The sequence below is a fragment of the Canis lupus genome, chromosome X (assembly GCF_003254725.2).
Source record: "Canis lupus dingo isolate Sandy chromosome X, ASM325472v2, whole genome shotgun sequence".
In the NCBI taxonomy this organism is placed as follows: Eukaryota; Metazoa; Chordata; class Mammalia; order Carnivora; family Canidae; genus Canis; species Canis lupus.
The window spans coordinates 69017199-69041825 of record NC_064281.1 but is presented as its reverse complement, the minus strand read 5'-3'; the positions used below and the strand labels follow the sequence as shown (position 1 = coordinate 69041825).

The window sequence follows — 24627 nt, the reverse complement described above, 5'->3', positions numbered from 1 at the left end:
AACATGGGGTACAATTACAGGACCCTGAGATCATTGCCTGAGCCAAAACCAAGAGCAGAGGGATGCCTGGGTGGCTCAGTGGTTGAGTGTCTGCTTTCAGCTCAGAGCATGATCCTGAAGTTCCAGGATCGAGTCCCACATCAGGCTCCCTACAAGAAACCTGCTTCTCCCTCTGCCTATGTCTCTGCCTCTCTCTCTCTCTCTCTCTCATGAATAAATAAATAAATAATCTTTTAAAAAGTTACAAGAGTTGGATGCTTAACTAACTGTGCCACCCATGTACCCCTGTATTGGAATTAATTTAAATATATTCTACACTCTACAAAATAAAATGGTTGTATGGATAACAGTTGATGGAAATTATAAAAGCAAACTGTAAGTATTTTAAATAGTAATTATAGCAGAATACAAAAAATATATATACATGCCAAAATATGAAGATGAAGCATTTGTTTCTAAAACAAGAGATTCATGATATCCAGTGAGGGTGTTAAATCTACCCTACCAGATGTAGTATTTTTGTTTGCAACATTGCTATATGAGGTAGCTACTCTCCAAAGATAGCCATCTTAATGGACCTCATCTCTTATGTATTTCTCTACTACACTGACTATGAGTAGACCCTAGGTAACCAAATCTTGTAGCTTCTACCTTGTTCAATTGGAACACTCACTCTGGAGAAAATATAATGCGTTTGAAAGATGTATGACTACTGGGAGACTCCCATACTGTGAGGAAGCTCAAGCTGGCAATGTGGGAAGACTGTATAGAAAAAATACAACCCATGGAGGCCTAATTGTTCCAACCACTCTAGTTCAGGTGCCAGATATGTATGTGAAGAATTCATTCCAGACACCACAGCTTATGGCCTTATTTGAGCCATCCCAGCCATCTCCAGACATTGAGCCACCCCAGAGGCACCAGTCATTGTGGAGCAGAGATAATCTCTGGTGTGAACGATCCAAATTCCTGACCTAAAAAAAGGTAAAACATAATTGTTTTATGCTCCAAAGATTAGGGGTAGTTTGCTATATAAAAATAGATCAACCCAAATAACTACTACTAGCAGTGTGGAAGATACAATTTAGAGATAATTAGTTAAGAAATGTATACATACCAGGGCACCTGGGTGGCTCAGTCTGTTAATTCTTTGCCTTTGGCTCAGGCCATGATCTCAGGGCCCTGGGATAAAGCCCCACATCAAGATCCCTGCTCAGTGGGGACCCCACTTCTCCCTCTCCTTATGCCCTCCCCCTGCTTGTGCTCTCTGTCAAATAAATAAAGTAAATGTTTTAAAAAATAAATTTCTACATACCAAAAATTACATGTACTTAGATACTAAGAATTTCATTGTAGATGAGTTTACTTTCATAAATTTAGTATTGGCCATCAGTTACTTTTTTCAGATGGAGATATGGAAACATTTGAAAACCATTACTATAGAATGAATGTTTATTGTTTATGTACCTTCAATACTTGTATGTTGAAATCCAATACCCAACACGATGGTATTTGGAAGTTGGGCTTTTAGGAGATGATTAGAACATGAGAGTGGGGCCCTCATAAATGAGGTTAGTGTCCTTAAAAAAGCAGCCCCAGGGGAGTTCAGAGATGGTGGAGTGGTAGGGCAACCCTGAACTTGCCTCTTCCTTTAAATACAACTAGATCAACTTTCAACTCTTTTGAAAAACTAGGAAAAAGATTGGAGAACAGAAACAATCTGCACAGCTAGAATGAGAGAATTTTGCAGAGGTGAGGTTGGGAGCCCTGAACTGGGGGATTGGGAAGCTGCTCAGCAGGGAAGGGAAGGAACCCTGGTTCCCAGAGCAAAGTCAGGAAGAGGGAGAATATTAGAAAGAGTACAGCAGGTTGTGACCACACAATAAGGCATGGTGAGATCTGCTGAGTCACTCAGGGAGAGATTGATCCTCTCCCTAAAGGGCATTTGGAGAAACATATTCATCCTCCTCAAAGACAAAAGGACAGCTGGGGAACTCAGCAGCAGGACCAGAGAGGTCTGCAGAGGACAGAAAACCTCTTAACTTTTCAGTGAGAGCTAGAATAAACTTAGACCTCTGTGTACTTGCTCATCAGCTGCTTTTCTGGAGTTAACTGAGCAGGGCACAGAGACTAGAGAAGAATGCAGATGATCTGTCCACTGCTTTTTGCCATCTGCCACAGTAGATTCAAGCCTCTGTGATGCTTTACTGGGACAAAGGGCAGTAGGGTACAGAGTTGAGTGCAGATGGCTAATAACCTAGCTCCAGTTTTTCACTGAGTGTTACAACAAACTCTAGTCTCTCAGCTAGCAATGCGCAATGGCTTTTTGGGATAGGATGGTTCTTGGCATGCCCCAAGCCTCTCTGCCAGGGGATGGGGTAGGTGCACACATTACCAGGTTCTTTAAAATTTTGGGTTTTGAATCCCAGCCACTGGCCGGAGATAAAATATGGGAGATCTGTGGCTCTTGGCATGTGAATGACCTGGGAACAGACAGGTTGGGGCAGGGAACTGATGAGGTTCTAATTGCTAGGATAAATGAGGCAGTAGAAAGAGTCAGTGTTATAGAAGACAAAATGATGGAAAGTAAGGAAGCTGAGAATAAGAGAAAAACAACTGGCTCATGAAGGAAGGCATCAAGAAATCAGTGATACCGTAAAGTGCCACAATGTTTGAATAATGAGTTTCAGAAGATGAAGAAAATAGAGAGGGGTAGCAGGTAGGTGTATTTGAACAAATTATAGCTGAGAATTTCCCTAATCTGGGGAAGAAAACAAGAATTCAAATCCAGGAAGCACAAAGAAACCCACTAAAAACAATAAACATAGGTCAACAACAGGACATATAATAGTGAAGTTTGCAAACTTCAGAGACAAAGAGTAAATCATGAAAGTAACTCAGGACAAGACATCATTAACTTACAAGTGTAGAAATATAAGGCTGAAAGCCAACCTGTCCACAGAGACCTGGCAGCTCAGAGAAGAATGGAATGATATATTCAATGTGCTAAATGAGAAAAATATGCAGCCAAGAATACTATATCCAGCAAGACTGTCATTCAGGATACGAAGAGAGATAATGAGTTTCCAAGACAAACAAAAACTAAATTAATTTGTGAACACTAAACCAGCCCTGCAAAAAATATTAAAAGGAATCCTTTGAACAAAAAGAGAGCTGAAAAGTAATAAAGATCAGAAAGGAACAGAAACAATCTACAGAAACATGACTTTATAAGTAATACAAGGGCACTAAATTCATATCTTCAAATAATTACTGTGAATGTAAATGGACTAAATGTTCCAATAAGAGGAAATAGGGTATGAGAAGTTATAGGGAAAAAAGAACCCACCTAAATGCTGTTTATAAGAGGCTCATTTTAGATTCAAAGACATGTCAAGATTGAAGGTGAGGGGGTGGAGAGCCATTTATCATGCTAATTAACATAAAAAAAAGGTTGGAGTAGTCATCCTTATCTCAGGTGAATTAAGATTTAAACCAAATACTGTAATAAGAGATGAGAAAAGGCAGTATATCATAAGGGCCTATTCAACAAGAAGATATAACCATTGCAAATATTTACACAACTAACTTAGGAGCAGCCAAATATATAAACCAATTCATTTCAAAGTTAAAGAAATTAATTGATAATAATAAAATAAGAGTAGGGAACTCTAACGCTCCACTCAAATCAATGGACAGATCATCTAAGCAGAAGATCAACAAGGAAGCAAGGGCTTTAAAAGACATACTGGATCACACGGACTTCACAGATGTATTCAGAGCATTTCATCCAAAACAACAGAATACACATTCTTCTTGAGTGCACATTGAACATTCTCCAGAATAGATCATATACTGGGTCACTAACCAGGTCAAAACCAGTACAAAAAGATTGATATTATTTCATGAATATTTTCAGGCCACAATGTTTTTTCTTTAAAGCATTTTATTTATTTGTCAGAGAGAGCACATGAGCACAAGCAGAGGGAGGGGCAGACAGAGGGAGAAGCAGACTCCACGTTGATCAAGGAACCCAATGCAGGACTCAATCCCAAGACCCTCAAATCATGACCTGGACTGAAGGGAGACTCTTATATGACTGAGCCACCCAGGCATTCCCAGACCACAATGCGTTAAAACTTTATAAGAAAAAATTGGGAAGGATCACAAATACATGATGGTTAAAGAACATTCTATTAACGAATGAATAAGTCAACCAGGAAATTAAAGAAGAATTAAAAAATACATGGAAGTGAATAAAAATAAAAATGTGACAGCTCAGAACATTTGGGATGCAGCAAAGGTAGTCCTAAGAGGGAAGCATATATCAATACAGACCTTTCTCAAGAAACAAGAAATATCTCAAATACACAACCTAACCTAATACTTAAATAAACTGGAGAAAAAACAGCAAATAAAGCCTGAATCAAGTAAAAGACAAATAGTAAAGATGAGAACAAAAATCATTGATATAGAAATTTAAAAAACAACAATAGTAGAGCAGATTGACAAAACTAGCAACTGGTTCTTTGAAAGAATTAATGAGATCTATAAGCCCCTAGCCAGTTATATAAAAAGAAAAAAGAAAGGACCTAAGTAAATAAAATCACTAAAAAATTGGAGAGATCATAAGGAACACCAAAGAAATACAATTATGAGAATATTATTAGCAATTATATACCAACAAATTCAGCAATCTAGAAGAAATAGATGCATCTCTAGAAACATGTAAAATACCAAAACTGAAACAAGAGGAAAGAGAAAATCTTAACAGGCACAGAAGCAGCAAAGAATTGAAGCAGTAATCAAAAATCTCCCAACAAACACAAATCCAGAGCTGGATAGCCTCTCAGTGGAATTCTACCAAACATTACAAGAAGAATTAATATCTGTATTTCTGGAAGTGTTTCAAAATTAGTAATGGAGGGAAAACTTCCAAACCCATTCTATCAGGCCAGCATTACCTTGATCACAGAACCAGATAAAGACCTCGCTGAAAAGGAAAATTATAGGGACACCTGGGTATCTCAGTGGTTTAGTGTCGGTTTTTAGCTCAGAGCATGATCCCAGGGTCCTAGGATCAAGTCCTGCATCAGGTTCCCTACAGGGAGCCTGCTTCTCCCTCTGCCTGTGTCTCTGCCTCTCTCTGTGTGTCTCTCATGAATAAATAAATAAAATCTTTAAAAAGGGGGAAATTACAGACCAATATCCTTGATGGGTGTGAACGCCAAAATTCTTAACAAGATACTAGCTAACAGTATCCAACAGGACATTAAATAAATTATTCACCATGACCAAGTGGGATTTATTCCTGGGCTGCAAGTGGTTCAAACTCTGCAAATCAATCAATGTGATACACTACATTAATAAAAGAAAGGATGAGAACAATATGATCCTCAATTGATGCAGAAAAAAAATTTGACAAAATAAAGCATCCTTTTTTGATAAAACCTCTCCGCCATGTAGGGATAGAGGGAACATACCTCAAATTTATAAAAGGCATTAAAAAACACACAGTGAATATCATCCTCAATGTGCAAAAATAGCTATTCTCCTAAGATCAGGAACATGACATGCAGAATGTCTATTCTTACCACTGCTGTTCAACATATACCTGAAAGTCTTAGATGCAGTATTCAGACAATTTAAAAAAAGGCATTCGAATTAGCAAAGAATTCAAACTCTCACTCTTTGCAGAAGACATGATCCTCTATATAGAAAACCCAAAAGATTCCATCAAAATTTGCTAATACAGGAATTCAGTAAAGTGGAAGGATATAAAATCTGTGCACAGAAGTCAATTGCATTTCTAAACACCAACAGTGAGAAGGAAGAAAAGAAAATTAAGGAATCAATCCTATTTACAATTACACACACAAAAAAACCATAAGATACCTAAAAATAAACCTAACCAAAGAGGCAAATAATCCCTACTGAGAAGACTATAGAAATAAAGAATTGTGGACAATTGGAACAGTAGGGGACCTAAACTCATCTGGTCCCACAAACTTAACTAGATAACTTTCAAAACATCCTGAACACCTACAAATGCAACCTGAGATTTAAAGAGAGAGCAGCTGGAATGCTACAGAGAGAGAAGTTTTCACTTCTAACAAGGTAAGAAGGCAAAAAAAAAGAAAGAAAAAGAAAGAAAGAAAAAAGAAAGAAAAGAAAGAAAGGAAGGAAGGAAGGAAGGAAGGAAGGAAGGAAGGAAGGAAGGAAGAAAGGAAGGAGGAAAGAAAGAAAAAGAAAGAAAGAGAGAGAGAGAAAGAAAGAAAGAAAGAAAGAAAGAAAGAAAGAAAGAAGAAAGAAAGAAAGAAAAGGGAGAGGAGAACTGTGACTAGCAGGGATAAAGAGGATCTGCAACAGCCTCCAGGACAGGACAGCCCTGACCTGGAGAAGCTGGAACTTTAAAACTCCGCCTGAGTTTCCCCTGACAGAAAATGCTTAGCAGGTATATTGGGGAGAATCGCATGAGGAGCAGTGAATCTTCAATTCCTGGGGTCACAATAAGAGGAGAGGCACCCAGGGGAAAGCTCAATGAAAACTTTGGTAGGATCTCAGTAAAGGACTGGAGTGCCACAGCCCTTCAGGGCATTTGAGAGAAGCCCACTGGTTATGTGGGCTGGTTCCAGAGCTGCCTTTACCCTAGAGCCTGGCAGCAGATAGAGGTAGCTGTCATCAATTACCTTTGGGAGAGGCAGTTCTCAGGAGTGTGGGTACAGTTGAGCAGGGTCCTAGATCCAAGGGCACCAAAGCAGACAGAGTCAGCTATCCCCCCTTCCCCCTGGACAGGTGGAAGAAGGGAGGGCACAGGAAAGCAAGAACTCTCTTGCCACTGGGGGACCAGCAAGCTGTGAAGATCAGTGCACCCACACCTGTACCCAATATCATCTAGGCCAGGATGGACTGGGAGAATGTGGTTAGTTATTGGCAGGGAGCTTGACTCCAGAGCTGGACATCTGGCTGGTGCCAATTTTTTTCCTCTTTGTTTCAACTTGTGCCTGGGAGAGGTGGGGCCCCTAGGGAGCAAAGGCGTCACAGAATAAACATCTTATACTGAGCCCAGCACCTGGAAAGGGGCAGGGCATCTCCAAGAAAGCACAGACCCCTGAGAATCCATACAGCAGACCCCTCACCCAGAAACGCTGGAAGAACAAGGCAAAAGCAAGTTTATAGAACAAGCAGCAGTGGAAAGCTCCAGGATTGAGGGAAAACAGTATATAGAACTAGAGTGTCCTTTTCTTTTTTCATTATGAATCATTTTTATATTTGACTAAAGATTTCCGATATCTTTTATCTTTTCCTACCTTAACTATAATATTTTAACAACTTCTCATTTTAATTTATTTTTTTTTCCTTTTGACTTTCATGTTTCTAAAATTACATGTCTTAGATGTATTTTTCACTTCTGGATTCCCTTCAACATATTCAATTTAATTTTGGTAAATATACAAGATATGGGTTTTTGCATATGTTTTCTGTTTTTTTCTGTCTCATTTTGTTTTACAATGGTGGAAGTTAGTACCTTCTAACACATAACCAAAATACACCAAGAACCAAGGGTAACACCAGGTCGCTTCATTCTGTGAGATTATATTCTCTCTTCCTTCCCATTCTGCCCCCCTCTTTTATCTTGTTTATGTTTTTGTGGTCCATGTAGGGGCTTTCTATAAGTATTGTTGGTTTATATAAATTTAGAATTGGGCATTTTCTAACATACAGAAAAAAAATAACTCAGAACCAACAGGATAACCCTCTAGGATCCCTCAAGGAGACTACATTCTCTCTCCACTACCACTTCCTCACCACCACCATACCTCTCCTTTTTTTTCCTTTCTTTTCTTTTTTCATTCTTCTTTGTTTTTGTTACTAGTTTATTATAAATTTGTTTTTCACTTCAGCAGTCTTTTTGTTTTCTTTTGTTCTGTTCCTTTTCTTTTATTTTCTGGTTTCTGACCTCTTCAGAATCATCTAGGGTATATTTTACTTAGGTCGTGTTGATATTTTTGACTCAGCCCACTGATACAGCCACAAAACAAAATGAACAAAATGACTAGAAGGAAGAATTAATACAAAAGGAAGAACTAGAAGCAATATTCTCTGCCACAGAGTTACAGAATTTGGATTTCAATATAAGGTCAGAAATTCAATTCAGAAGGAGAATTATAAAGCTACTGGTGGCTCTGGAAAAAAAAGTATAAATGACTCTAGAGACTTTGCTACTGCATAATTGAGGACTAATCAGGACAAAATTAAAAATAGATTAAATAAGATGCAATCCAAACTGGATGCTCTAACTGCTAGAGTTAATGAGGTGAAAGAGAGAGTGAGTGAAATAGAAGACAACTTGATGGTATGGAAGGAAGCTGAGAAAAACAATTAAGAACCAATGAGGAAAGGCTTAGGGAAATAAATGATAGCTTGAGAAGGAAGAATATACAACTATTGGGATCCCAGAAGAGTCAGAGAGAGAGAGAGAGAGAGAGGACCACAAAGTATATTTGAACAAAAAATAGCTGATAGCTTCCTTAACCTGGGGAAGGAAACAGACACTAAGATTCAAGAGATAGAGGGGACTTGCCCAAAAAATTAATAAAATCTGTTCAACCCCTCAACATTTCATAGTAGAAATTGCAAATTTCAAAGATAAAGAGAAAATTCGTAAAGCAGTGTGGCACAAGAGATTCTTAACTTATATGGGGAGAAATATCAGATTAACAGCAGACCCCTCCACAGAGACCTGGCAGGGCAGAAAGGGCTGGCATGATATATTCAGTGTACTAAATGAGAAGAACATGCAGCCAAGAATACTTGATCTAGCAAGACTATCATTCACAATAGATGAAGACATAAAGAACATCCAGGATGGCCAGAAGTTCACAGAATATGTGACTGCCAAACTGACTCTGCAAGAAATGATCCCATCAAAAGATGCAGGGTTTGGATTAGATAAAAAAAAAGAGCAAGATCTGGGCAGCCCGGGTGGCTCAGCGGTTTAGTGCCACCTTTAGCTCAGGGTGCAATCCTGGAGACCCAGGATCAAGTCCCACATTAGGCTCCCTGCATGGAGCCTACTTCTCCCTCTGCCTGTGACTCTGCCTCTCTGTGTGTGTGTCTCTCATGAATAAATAAATAAAATCTTAAAAAAAAATGCAAGACCGATATATATGCTGTCTACAAGAGACTCATTTTATATCTAAGGACACTTCCAGCCTGAAAATGAAAGGGCAGAGAACAATTTATTGTTCAAATGGTCCTCAAAAGAAAGCTGGAGTAGCAATCCTCATATCAGATAAATTAAAGGTTTTTTTTATTGAGGAAATGTTAATTTATTTTAACTCCCAAGGGGAATTGGTAGTGGAAACATCTTGTAACAGACATATTCTATGAGGTGCTTTGGTACCCAGCATGCCTTGAAAACAGAACCTCCTAATTCTTCAGGAGGTGCCTATGGGTGTGAGACAGTAGGAAGAAGCGACAGTTTCAAGTTCTGTCTATTACAGGTTTTCCAAAGCAATATATCTCTGGTTATAAAATGTAAATCTATAAGGAAATAAGGATTCTATATACAAAATCTTAGCTTACATACGACTTTATTTTTCAATTTTTTTGGCATGGAAAGCAATATCTCCAGAAGACCGTGTTTCCTACCTTGAAAACTTGGATGAAACTATTGCTCTTCAGACTAAGAACAAGCTAGAAAAAAACGTTACTGACAATAAAAGCAAACTTTTCCCAGGGAAACCGAAGACTCTTTGGAAGCCATCAGAAAAAAAATATTGAATGGTTGAAGAAACATAACAAAAAAGGAAATAAAGAAGCTTATGACCTCTCAAAGGTGAGGGACTTCATCAACCAACAAGCTGATGCTTATGTGGAGAAAGGCATCCTTGATAAAGAAGAAGCCAATGCCATCAAGCATATTTACAGCAGCTTGTAAAAATGGCAAAATATCCAGGATTCTTTAGACTGTTTCAGAAAACATAGCTTATAACTCTTCTTCTAATTCTGTGATTGGAGTTATTTTACCCAAGGATTATTACAAAATGATGAAATTGCAGTAGTTAACCTTTTAGAAGTGGTTAAACATAGCTTTCATGCCATAAATTAAAGTTTACAAAAATAAAGTAGTAAGATATGAAGAGGGACACTATATCATATGGAAAGGGTCTAAACAGCAAGAATCATGAATATTTATGTTCCTCATGTGGGAGCTGCCAATTATATCAATCAATTAATAATCAAAGAAAAGAGATGCTTAGATAATAATACAAGAACAATAGAAGACTTCAACATGGCACATTCAGCAAATGAGAGATCTTCTAAGGTGAAATTCACCAAAGAAACAAGAGCTTTAAATGATACACTGGATGAAATAGATTTCAGAGATATATACAGAAGATTCTATCTGAACACAACTGAATACACATTCGTCTCAAGAGCACATGGAGCTTTCTCCAGAATAGACCACATACTGGGTCACAAATTAGATCTCAACAGATAGTGAAAGATTGGGATTGTCCCCTGCATATTTTCAGACCATAAAACTTTGAAACTAGAAATCAATCACAAGAAGAAATTTGGAAGAAACTCAATAACATGGAGGTTAAAGATCATCCTATTAAAAGATGAATGGGTCAATCAGGAAATTAGAGAAGAATTAAAAAGATTCATGGAAACTAACGAAAATGAAAATACAAATCTTTGGGATATAACAAAAGTGGTCCTAAGAGGGAAATACATTGCAATACAAACATCTCTCAAAAAATTAGAAAAAACTCAAATACACAAGCTAATCTCACACCTAAAGTAATTGGAGAAAGAGCAGCAAATAAAGCTTACACCAAGCAGAAGAAGAGAGATAATAAAGATTCCAATATAACTCAATGAAATAGAAACTAGAAGAACTGTAGAACAGATCAACAAAAACAGGAGCTGGTTCTTTGAAAGATTTAATAAAATAGATAAACTGTTAGCCAGCCTTATCAAAAAGAAAAAAGACTCAAATTGATAAAATCACAAACAAAAGAGAGATCACAACCAATACCAAGGAAATACAAACGATTTTAAAAATGTATTATGAGCTGCTATATGCCAACAAATTAGGCAATCTAGAAGAAATGGATGAACTTCTGGAAAACCACAAATTAACAAAAGTGGAACAGAAAGAAATACAAAGCCTGAATAGGCCAATAACCAGGGAGGAAGTTGAAGCAGGCATCAAAATCCTTCTAAAACACAAAAGTCCAGAGCCAGATGGCTTCCCAAGAGAATTCTACCAAACGTTTAAAGAAGAAATAAAATGTATTCTAGTAAACCTATTTCAAAAGATAGAAATGCAGGGAATAATTCCAAACTTGTCTTATGATGTCAGCATGACCTTGATTCCAAAACCAGACAAAGACCAAAAAGGAGAATTTTAGACCAAAATCCGTGATGAACATTGTTGCAAAAAATCTCACCAAGATACTAGCCAATACATTAAGAGGATTATTCATCATGACAAAATGAGATTTAGCCCCAGGATGCAAGGGTGATTCAACATTCATTAAAAAATCAACGTGATAGATCACATCACTAAAAGAAAAAACAAGAACCATATGATCCTCTCAATAGATGCAGAGAAAGCTTTTGACGAAATACAGCATCCATTCCTAATTAAAACTCTTCCAAGTGTGGAGATAGAGGGAACATTCCTCATTATCTTAAAACCCATCTATGAAAAGCCCACAACGAATATCATTCTTGATGATGAAAAACTGAGAGCTTTTCCCTATGATTAGGAACATGAAAGAGAAGTTCACTCTGACCACTGTTACTTAACAATGTACTAGAAGTCCTAGCCTCAACAATCAGGCAACAAAAAGAAATAAAGGGCATTCAAATGGGCAAAGAAGAAGTCAAACTCTCTTCGCAGATGACATGATACTGTACATAGAAAACCCAAAAGACACTACCCCAAGATTGCTAGAACTCATGCAGCAATTCAGCAATGTGGCAGGATACAAAATCAATGCCCATAAATCAGCGTCATTTATATCCGCTAACAATGAGACTGAAGAAAGTGAAATTAAGCAATAAATTCCAATTACAATTGGACCCCAAAGCATAAGATACCTAGGGAAAAACCTTACCAATAAGGTAAAGTACCTATACCCTAAAAACTACCGAACACTTCTGAAAGAAATGGAGGAAGACACAAAGAGATGGAAAAATATTCCATGCTCATGGATTGGATGAATTAATAATTTGAAAATGTCTATGCTACCCAAAGCAATTTACTAATTCAGGCAATCCCTATCAAAATATCAATGTTCTTCACAGAGTTGGAACAAATCATCTTAAGATTTGTATGGAATCATAAAAGACCCCAAATAGCCAGGGAAATATTGAAAAAGAAAACCAATGTTGGGGACATAACAATGCCAGATTTCAAGCTGTATTGCAAAGCTGTGATTATCAAGACAGTACAGTACTGGCACAAAAACAGACACATAGATCAATGGAACAGAATAGAGAACCCAGAAATGGGCACTAAACTCTATGGTCAACTAATATTCAACAAAGCAGGAAACAGTATCCACTAGAAAAAGAGAACAGTCTCTTCAATAAATGGTGATGGGAAAATAAGACAGCCACATGCAGAAGAATGAAACTAAACCATTCTCTTACACCACACACAAAGATAAACTCAGAATGCTTGAAAGATCTAAATGTGAGACAAGATTCCATCAAAATCCTAGAGGAGAACACAGGCAACACCCTTTTTGAACTTGGCCACAGCAACTTCTTTCAAGATACATCTATGAAGACAAGGGAAACAAAAGCAAAAATAAGCCATTGGGAATTCATCAAGATAAAGGCTCTGCACAGCAAAAGAAACATTCAACAAAACTAAAATCAACCTACATAATGGGAGAAGATATTTACAAATATCATATCAGATAAAGGGATAGTATCCATGATCTATAAAGAACATGTGAATTTAAACACCCAATAAACCAAAAATCTAATCATGAAATGAGCAGAATACAGGAACAGAAACTTCTCCAAAGAAGATATACAATGGCCAACAAGCATACCGTGAAATGCTCCGCATCACTTGCCATCAGGGAAATACAAATCAAAACCACAATGATATACCACCTCACACCAGTGAGAATGGGGAAAATTAACAATACAGAAAACAACAACTGTTGGAGAGGATGTGAAGACAGGGGAACCCTCTTGCACTGTTGGTGGGAATGAAAACTGGTGGAGCCACACTGGATAATAGCATGGAGGTTCCTCAAGAGGTTAAAAATAGAGCTACCCTACAACTCAGCAATTGCACTACTATGTATTTACCCCACTGATACAGATGCAATAAAAAAAACCAGGACACCTGCACCCCACAATGTTCATAACAGCAATGCCCACAATAGCCAAACTGTGGAAGGAGCCACAATGTCCTTCAACAGACGAATGGATAAAGAAGATGTGGTATATATACAAAATGATATATTACTCGGCCATCAGAAGAGACAAATACCCACCATGTGCTTCAATGTGGATGGAACTAGACGGTATTATGCCGAGTGAAATAAATCCATTAGAGAAGGACAATCATGATATAGTTTCACTCATACATGGAATATAGGAAATGGTGAAAGAGATTATAAGGGAAAGGAGGTGAGATGAGTGGGAAAAATTAGAGAGGGAGACAAACCATGAGAGCCTTCTAACTCTAGGAAACAAACAAAGGGTTGCAGAAGGGGAGTTTGGTGGGGGGGGGGTAATTGGTTGACGGGCACTGAAGAGGGCACTTGATGGGATGAGTACTGGGTGTTATACTATATGTTTGCAAATTAAATTTAATTTAAAAGATGTAAAAATAAAGAAAAGAAAACTATAGAACACTCATGAAAGAAATAGAGAAAGACAAAGTAATGGATAAACTTCCCATGCACATGGATTGGAAGTGAAATATTGTTAAAATGTATATGTTATGCAAAGCCATATACATGTTCAATGTTATCTCTATCAAAACAATCAGCATTTTTCACAGCGTTGGAACAAATAATCATAAAATTTGTATGGAACCAAATACACAATCCTTGAATAGCCAAAGGACTCTTGAAAAAGAATATCAAACATGGAGGCATCACAATTCCAGACTTCAAGCTGTATTACAAAGCAATAATCATCAGGGTTGTATGGTACTGTGACAAGAACAGGCATATAGATCAATGAAACAGAATAGAAAGCCCAGAAATTAACCCTTACCTCTATGGAAACCGAATCCTCAATAAAAGCAGGAAAGAATATTCAATTTAAAAATAACAGTCTCTTCAAGAAATGGTCTGGGACAATGGGATAGTTATATGCAGAAGAATGAAACTGGACTATTTTCTTATACTATACACAAAAATAAACTCAAAATGAAGGAAAGACCTAAATGTTAGAGAAGAATACATCAAAATCATAGAAGAGAAAATAGGCAGCCAACACTCTGACCAAGGTTGCATCAACTTCTTCCTGGACATGTCTTCACAGGCAAGGGAAACAAGTAAAAGTGAACTATTTGGACTTCATCAAGGTAAAACGCTTTTTGCACAGCAAAAGAAACAGTCCACAAAACTAAAAGGCAACCTACAGAATGGATGAAGATATTTTCAAATGACATATCTAATAAAGGGTTGGTATGCAATTTATCTAAAGAACTTATCAAACTCAACACCCAAAAAAGAAACAATCCAGTAAATAAATGGGCAAAAGCCCTGAACAGACATTTTTCCAAAGAAGACATACATGTGACCAACAGACACATGAAAAAATGCTCACAATCACTCAACATCAGGGAAATACAAATCAAAACTATAAAGATAACCACTCACAATTGTCAGAATGGCTAAAATGACCAACTCTAGAAAGAACAGATATTGGTGATGATGCAGAGATTGGGGAATGCCTTCTGCTCTTGGGAATGAAAATGGGTCCAGCCACTCTGGAAACCAGTATGGAGTTTCCTCAAAAAGTTAGAAGTAGACCTAATCTATGACCCAGCAATTACACTACTATGTTTATCGATATAAACATAGTGATTCGAAGGGACACATGCATCCCAATAATTATAGCAGCAATATCCACAATAGTCAAATATACTATGAGCTCAGATGTCCTTTGACAGATGAATGGATAAGGAATAGATATAGATAGATATATGTATTTCTCTATCGATATATCTATATATAGAAATAATAAAGAACATTTCTCCCTATGTATATACATATACTACTCTTTCTATATATATATATATATAATAGAGATATATATCTAAATATCGATATATAGACATACTATATACCTATATCTATTTTTATATATAATAGAATATTACTCAGCCATCAAGAGGAATGAAATCTTGCCATTTGCATGGATGTGGATATAGCCTGAAGGTATTATGCTAAGCAAACTAAGTCAGTCAGAGAAAGACAAATATCATAGGATTTTACTGATATGTGGAATTTAAGAAATACAACAGATTACCATAGGGGAAGGAAGGTAAATAAAATGAGATGAAAATAGAGAGACAGGAAAATCATAAGAGAGTCCTAAATCTAAGAAAACAACTGAGGTTTGATGGATGGGAGGTGAGTGGTAAGATGGGGTAATTGGGTGACTAGCATCAAGGATGGCACTTCAGGGACCCTGAGTAGTTCAGCGGTTGAGCATCTGCCTTTGGTTCTGGGATCAAGTTCCGCATCAGGCTCCCTGCATGGAGATTGCTTCTCCCTCTGCCTGTGTCTCTGCCTCTCTCTGTGTGTGTCTCTCATTAATAAATAAATAAATAAATATTTTTTAAAAAGAATGACACTTTAAGTAATGAGCACTGGGTGTTGCATGTCTCTGATCAATCACTAAATTATATGTCTGAAACTAATAATACAGTCTATGTTAAATGAATTGAATTTAAATTAAAAATAATTTTTTAAACAAATATTCAATTGATGAGAAAAAAGAATTTTTTAGATTGAGAAGCAAAACATTAGTGAGAAAAGTAAAAGGAGCCTAAGTGGCTTGTAATGTACCCTCACACAGATAAATACATGCATTATTGGAGTCACAAAAGGAGAGAAAGAAAAAGGAAGAAAGCTTCATTTAAGAAATAATGGCTTAAAATATCCTAAGTTTGAGAGAAAACATGGGATAAAATATGCAGGAAGCTTACCAAACTACAAGCTGGAAAATCAAAAGTGACCCAGAGAAACCTTATCATCAAACTCTAGAAAGTCAAAGGTAAAGATGAAATATTGAAAACAGCAAAAGTTAGTTCTTACCTACACAGGATCCTTAATAAGATTATAAGCAGATTTTTCAGGAAAAACCTTGGAGGCCAGAAATAAATGAGATGATATATTTTAAGTATGGAAAGAAAAAAAAAACTGTCAATTAAGAATTCTCTATCTGGCAAAACTGTCCTTCAAAAATGATGAAGAAATTTAGACATTCCTAGAAAAACAAAAGGTAAGAGGTTAATCATTGATAGATACACCCTGCAAGCCTACTAAATAGAGTGCATCAAATTGGAACAAAAGGATGTTAGAGAGTAACCTGAAGCCATATGAAAATTTAAAGTTCTCAAGTAAAGATAATTAATGGGCAAATATAAAAATCTGCATTATTGTATCTTCAGTTCATGATTCTACTTTTAACTCTTTCATAGAATTTAACAAAGAAAAGTATAAAAATAATTATAAATATAGATCAATGATACACAACATATAATGATGTAGCTTTGACATCAGTGCCATAAAGTAGGAAGTAGAGCTGTAAAGGTGTAGAGCATTTGTATACCCTTAAAGTTAATTTGTTACCAACTTAAAATAAATTGTTATATCATTAGGCTGTTATATGTAATCCCCATGATAATCACAAAGAAAATTTCTATAGAATATATAGAAAAATATTTGAAAAGCAAATAAAGGCATGCCACTACAAAAAAAATATGAAATGAACACAAAGGTAGGTAAGAGAAGAGATAAAATTAATAAGGCAGACAGAAAACTCACAATATAATGGTAATACTAAGTCCCTATCAGTAATTTTTTTAAATTTAAACATATTAAACTCCCTAATCAAAAGACATATATCATGAGAGTAATGTCAGCATCTTCGGGGCCTGACTGGAGAATTCTACCAAACATTTAAAGAATTAATATCTTCAAATTCTTCCATAATAGTGAAGAAAATGGGACACTTCTAAAGTCATTCTACAAAGGCAGGATTATTTTGAAGCCAAAACCAGGTAACCATACCAAAAGAAAAAAAACTATAGACCAATATCCTTCATGAATATAGATGCAAAAATTCTTAACAAGATATCAGAATATTACATTCAAGAATACATTAAAAGGATTATACACTATGAACAAGTGGGTTTTATAGGTCGGATGTAACAATCATTCAGCATACAAAAATAAGTCAATGTGATATACCACATAAACAAAATGAAAGGAAAACAAATATATGATTATCTCAATTGATTCAAAAAAAGCATTTAGAAAAACTAAACATCAATGTCTGATAAAACTACTCAACAAACTAAGAATGGAAGGAAACAATATCAGTGTTATAAAGACCATATATGAAAATCCAGCAACTGACATCATATTCAATGGTGAATGTCTGTAAGTTCTCCCTTTAAAAACAGGAATAAGACAAGTATGCCTGTTTTCACCACTTCTATTCAATATTATTGGAAAGCCCCAATTAGAGCAATTAGGAAAAAAATAAGTGCATCCAAATTAGAAATAAAAGATAAGACTGTCTCTGTAGATGACATGAACTTAGACTGAAAAGCCATAAAAATTTCACACACACACACACACACACACACACACACACACACAAACACACAATGTTAAAATAATAAATTAATCCAGCAAGGTTTCAGGATATAAAACCAACACATGAAAATCAGTTTAGTTTTTATACACTAACAATGAACAATCCAAAAAGGAAATTCAGAAAACAATTCCATTTCCAATAGTATCAAAAACAATAAAATACTTCTATATCAAGTTAACCAAGGAGGTGAAAACGTACACTAAAAACTACATAACTATACGAAACTAAAGACATAAAATAATGAAAAGACCTCCTGTACTCATGGATTAGAAGGTTTAATATCGTTTAGATGTCAATAATAGCAATGTGACCTACAGATTTAATGCAATCCCTATCAAAATCTTCATGGTGTTTTTTGTCAAAATAGGGAAATCCATCCGAAAAGTTATAGGGAATCTCATGACACCACGCAGTCAAAACAATCTCAAAAATGAACAAAGTTGGAAGTTTAGCACTTTCTGATCACAAAACTTATTACAAAACTAGTAATAAAAATGCTATTAAAATAAAGAAAGGTATAAGACCAGGAATCAAATCAATAAGATCAGAAATAAACCTGCAGGGATCCCTGGGTGGCAGAGCGGTTTGGTGCCTGCCTTTGGCCCAGGGCGCGATCCTGGAGACCTGGAACCGAATCCCACGTCGGGCTCCCGGTGCATGGGGCCTGCTTCTCCCTCTGCCTATGTCTCTGCCTCTCTCTCTCTCTGTGTGTGACTATCATAAACAAATAAAAATTAAAAAAAATTAAAAAAATAAATAAACCACATATATGGGACAAATGATTTTCAACAAGGGCATCAGGACAATTTAACGGGGAATGGACAACTTTTTCAACAAATCATCTTGGATGATATGATACAGTACATAGAAAACCCAAAAGACTCCACCCCAAGATTGCTAGAACTCCTACAGCAATTCAGCAGTGTGGAGGGATACAAAATCAATGCCCTGAAATCAGTGGCATTTCTATGCACTAACAGTGAGACTGAAGAAAGAGAAATTAAGGAGTCAATCCCACTTACAATTGCACCCAAAAGAAAAAGATACCTAAGAATAAACCTAACCAAAGAGGTAAAGGATCTATACCCTAAAAACTACAGAACACTTCTTAAAGAAATTGAGGAAGACACAGAGAGATGGAAAAATATTCCATGCTCATGGATTGGCAGAATTAATAGTGAGAAAATATCAATGTTACCCAGGGCAATTTACATGTTTAATGCAATCCCTATCAAAATACCATAGACTTTCTTCAGAGAGTTGGAACAAATCATCTTAAGATTTGTCTGGAATCAGAAAAGACCCTGAATAGCCAGGGTAATATGAAAAGGAAAACCATATCTGGGAGCATCAGAATGCCAGATTTCAGGTTGTACTACAAAGCTGTGGTCATCAAGACAGTGTGGTACTGGCACTAAAACAGACACATAGATCATTGGAACAGAATAGAGAATCCAGAAGTGGACCCTGAACTTTATGGTCAACTAATATTTGACAAAGGAGGAAAGACTATCCATTGGAAGAAAGACAGTCTCTTCAATAAATGGTGCTGGGAAAATTGGACATCCACATGCAGAAGAATGAAACTAGACCACTCTTTTTCACCATACACAAAGATAAACTCAAAATGGATGAAAGATCTAAAGGTGAGTCAAGAGTCCATCAAAATCCTAGAGGAGAACACAGGCAACACCCTTTTTGAACTCAGCCACAGTAACTTCTTGCAAGATACATCCACGACGGCAAAAGAAACAAAAGCAAAAATGCACTATTGGGACTTCATCAAGATAAGAAGCTTTTGCACAGCAAAGGATACAGTCAACAAAACTAAAAGACAACCTACAGAATGGGAGAAGATAGTTGCAATGACATATCAGATAAAGGGCTAGTTTCCAAGATCTATAAAGAACTTCTTAAACTCAACAGCAATGAAACAAACAATCCAATCATGAAATGGGCAAAAGACATGAACAGAAATCTCACAGAGGAAGACATAGACATGGCCAACATGCACATGAGAAAATGCTCTGCATCATTTGCCATCAGGGAAATACAAATCAAAACCATAATGAGATACCACCTCACACCAGTGAGAATGGGGAAAATTAACAAGGCAGGAAACCACAAATGTTGGAGAGGATGTGGAGAAAAGGGAACCCTCTTGCACTGTTGGTGGGAATGTGAAACGGTGCAGCCACTTTGGAAAACTGTGTGGAGGTTCCTCAAAGAGTTAAAAATAGACCTGCCCTACGACCCAACAATTGCACTGTGGGGATTTACCCCAAATATACAGATGCAATGAAACACCGGGACACCTGCACCCCAATGTTTCTAGCAGCAATGTCCACAATAGCCAAACTGTGGAAGGAGCCTTGGTGTCCATTGAAAGATGAATGGATAAAGATCTGGTTTAAGTATACAATGGAATATTACTCAGCCATTAGAAATGACAAATACCCACGGTTTCCTTCAATGTGGATGGAACTGGAGGGTATTATGCTGAGTGAAGTAAGTCAATCGGAGAAGGACAAACATTATATGGTCTCATTCATTTGGGTAATATAAATAACAGTGAAAGGGAATAGAAGGGATGGGAGAAGAAATGGGTAGGAAATATCAGAAAGGGAGACAGAACATGAAGACTCCTAACTCTGGGAAACGAACTAGGGGTGGTGGAAGGGGAGGAGGGCGGGGGGTGGGGCTGAATGGGTGCTGGACACTGAGGGGGGCACTTGATGGGATGAGCACTGGGTGTTATTCTGTATGTTGGCAAATTGAACACCAATAAAAAATAAATTTATTATTAAAAAAAAGAAATACCTAAAATAGTATTTTGAATTGAATGATGTCCAATTTTTTGTCAGCAATGTTTTTGAATAATTTCTATCTTAGAACTCTATGTGATTTATGAATGTCAAATTTAGATAAATTCAATTTCTAGAAAAAAATCTATTATATTCATTTATCTCATGTGTAATATGCCCCATAAATTAAAAATATTTTGATCATTAAAATGTTCCAGCCTTTCAAATGTTGTAGAAGTAGAAATGATGCTATTGTCTTAATTTCACTTCCACAAAATGATTAAAGCACTGTACAAGCAATTCTAAACACAAGAAACAATTAGAATCAATATATTTTTAATGAGATATATTTTAAGCTTTATAAACTTAAACTATAGATCTTATAAATTCAGGTAATTTGTAAAAAAAAAAAAAAAAAAAAAAAAAAAAAAACAAATCCTAAAGGAGTGAGAAAAATCAGTGTGCTAGCAATGACTTTTGACTAAGGGTTTTATTTTTCATGCTTAGACACATAGGATTGTTTGCTCTTACAAACAATTCATTTAAAAAGATGTATTATGGGGATCCCTGGGTGGCTCAGTGGTTTGGTGTCTGCCTTCAGCCCACGTTGTAATCCTGGAGTCCCAGGATCGAGTCCCACATCAGGCTCCCTGCATGGAGCTTGCTTCTCTCTCTGTCTCTCTTTCTCTTTATCTCTGTCTTCAATAAAAAAATAAAATATTTTGAAAAAACTTAAAAAATAAAAAATGTATTAAGTGTGTGTTGGGTGCAAGGCACTGAGAAGGGTAACAGTGGCCTTTTTAAATGGATCAATGATGTTTTAAGAAACATTATAAAATTAACAGAAGCTTTAAATGATTCTACAATAGAACAGTCAATCTATAGTATTCTGTCTATTCTAGAATAATTCTGTTTACATGATGTTACTACGTAGTTGTTTTCCTTGGTTTTGCCAGTAAGACATAGTTACCATGCACATAGCCCAAAATGCAATCATGGAGAGATAGATGTTTTATACTTGAGGCCACTGAATTATACATATTCTAGTTCATTTTCTGGCTCTATTTATCCTAAATGACAGAGCCAATCAAATCTATTGTTTCAGGAAATGAATCTGATGTTAAGTTCCTGATCCACTGAACATTATGATAGAGAAATTGTTTCCTTTAAACTAAAGTTTTGCTTCAACTACTTTCCTTTTATTGTATCATGTAAGAAATCAAACACAACAATCCACGATTCACTGTGCATATGTACCAAGGGATATATTTATCCTTAACTGTAGCAAGTAATCTATTTAGATATTTTAAGGTAATGTAGTATCTTATAGTATATCTTATATCTTATAGTATCTTATATATCTTAAAGTGCTTTCTTTAAATAAATAGCAAAAGGTTTCCTTTCTTTTTTTAAGTGTGAGAGAGAGAAAGAGAGAGAGAGAGAGAGAGAGAGACTGAATGTAGGACAGGCTCCACACTAAGCACATCCAGAAAATGAAATGGGGATCAATCCCATGACCCTGAGATAATGACCTGAACTGAAATCAAGAGTTGGACACTTAACTGACTAAGCTACCCAGGAGCCCCTAATTAGAAAAAGGTTTTATTGCCAGGTCGTTTTGTGATTACATCAAAATAGCAACCACTGTAGGGGGCAAGATAGCAGAAGAGTAGGGAGGGGTCCATAACTCACCTGACCCCACAAACTTACTTAGACAACTTTCAAAACATCCTGAACTCCTACAAATTCGACCTGAGATTTAAAGAGAGAACAGCTTCAATGCTACAGAGAGAAAAGTTTTTTTTTTTCTAGCAAGGTAGGAAGGTGAAAAAAAATTTAAAAAGAAGAATAAAGTGGGGGAGGAAAGCCACAAATAGCCGGGCTAAAGCAGAGCAGTGAAAGACTTTAGGGCAGGAAAGCTCAGCCATGGAGAAACAGGAACTTTAAACCCACAATACTTTTAGAAAGCCCCAGCATTGACTACCAAATCATAAACAAGATAAAAGTGGGGGGCAGAATGGGAAGGAAGAGAATATAATATCACAGAATGAACCAACATGGTGTTCTACTTGGTATTAGTTGTATGTTTGCCGTATTTTGGAAAGTACTAATTTCCACAATTGTAGAACAATATGAGGCAGGAAAAAGAAACAAACAAACAAAAAAGAAAATAAAAACCCATATGTCATATATCTACCAAAATTAAGTTGAATATGTTAAAGGGAATCTGGAAGTGGAAAAATATATCTAAGACATGTAGTTGTAGAAATATGAAAGTCAAAAAGAAAATAACTTAAAAATATAGAACTGGTAAAATATGGTAGTTAAGGTGAGAAAAGAGAAAAAAGATTGAAAGTTTTTATTCTGATAGAAAATCCAGTATTAATAGAAATATAAAATGAAAAAGGAAAAAAAAAAAAACAGGACCCTCTAGTTCTATATACTATTTTCCCTGAGTCCTGGAGCTTTCCAGCGTTGCTTGGTCAATAAACTTGCTCTTCCCTTGTTTTTCCAGCAGTTCTTCTTGGGGAAGGGTCTGTTATGTTGATTCTCAGGTGAATGTGCCTGAGCAGAGATGCCCTGCTCTTTGTCAGGTGGAGGGTTCAGTGTAAGCTGTTTATCCTGTGAGGTCTTTTTCCCCTAGAGGCCCTGCTTCTCCCAGGCACAAGGTAAATAAAGAGGAAACACAACAATGGCGGTGGCCAGATTTCTTGCTCTGGAGTCTAGCACCCCATAAGTGAGCAACTGCAGTCTCCTAGTCTGCACTAGCCTAGATGCTCTAGTGGGCTGGCACAGGTGTACTGAGAAGCACATATTGTGGGGTGCCCAGTGGCAGGATAATTCTTGCTTTCTTATGCCCTCCCTGCTTCCACCTGTCCCAGGGGGAATACAGGATCACTGGCTTTTTCTGCTTGTGCACCCTGAGATCTAAGGCCATGTACCTCTGGACTCATGCTCCTTGGGAAAAAACAAGTAAAAGATCACGAGGATAGGTTAAGGGAAATAAATGACAGCCTCTAAAGGAAAAATCTACATTTAATGGGGGTTGCAGAGGGTTACAAAAGGGACAAATGTCCATAAAGTGTATTTGAACAAATCATAGCTGAGAACTTTCCTAACTTGGGAAGGGAAACAGGTGTTCAGATGCAGGAGATAGAGAGATCCCCCCCTAAAATCAATAAAAACCACTCAACACCTCGGCATTTGGTAGTGAAACTTGCAAATTCCAAAGATAAAGAGAAGATCCTTAAATTAGCAAGAGACAAGAAATCCCTAAACTTCATGGGGAGAACTATTACGTTAAGAGCAAACCTCTCCAAAGAGACCTGGCAGGCCAGAAAGTTCTGGCAAGATATATTCACGGTCCTAAATGAGAAGAACATGCAGCCAAGAATACATTATCCAACAAGGCTCTCATTCGGAATGAAAGGAGAGATAGAGAGTTTCCAAGATACGCAGAAACTGAAAGAATATGTGACCACCAAACCAGCTCTGCAAGAGATATTAAGGGGGTCGCTGTAAAAGAAAGAAGTCCAAGGAAACAATCCACAAAAACAGGGACTGAATAGGTATCATGATGACACTAAATTCATATCTTTCAATAGTAACTCTGAACGTGACAGGCTTAATGACCTCATCAAAAAGTGCAGGGTTTCAGACTGGATAAAAAAGCAGAACTCATCCATTTGCTGTCTACAAGACACTCATTTTAGACATAAAGACACCTACAGCCTGAAAATAAATGGTTGGAAAAGCATTTACCATTCAAATGGTCCTCATAAGAAAGCAGGAGTAGCCATCCTTATATCAGATAAATTAAAGTTTATCCCAAAGACAGTAGTAAGTGATGAAGAGGGACACTATATCATATATAAAGGATCTATCCAACAAGAGGACCTAAGAATCATAAATGTTTATGCCCCGAATGTGG

At 36.7% G+C, this 24627-nt stretch overlaps 1 protein-coding gene across 2 annotated transcripts in view; it reads right to left on the bottom strand.

The window, feature by feature from the left end:
- Window positions 1-24627, bottom strand: part of PCDH11X (protocadherin 11 X-linked) — a 389751-nt gene that overhangs the window by 68898 nt on the left and 296226 nt on the right. The window lies entirely within an intron of this gene.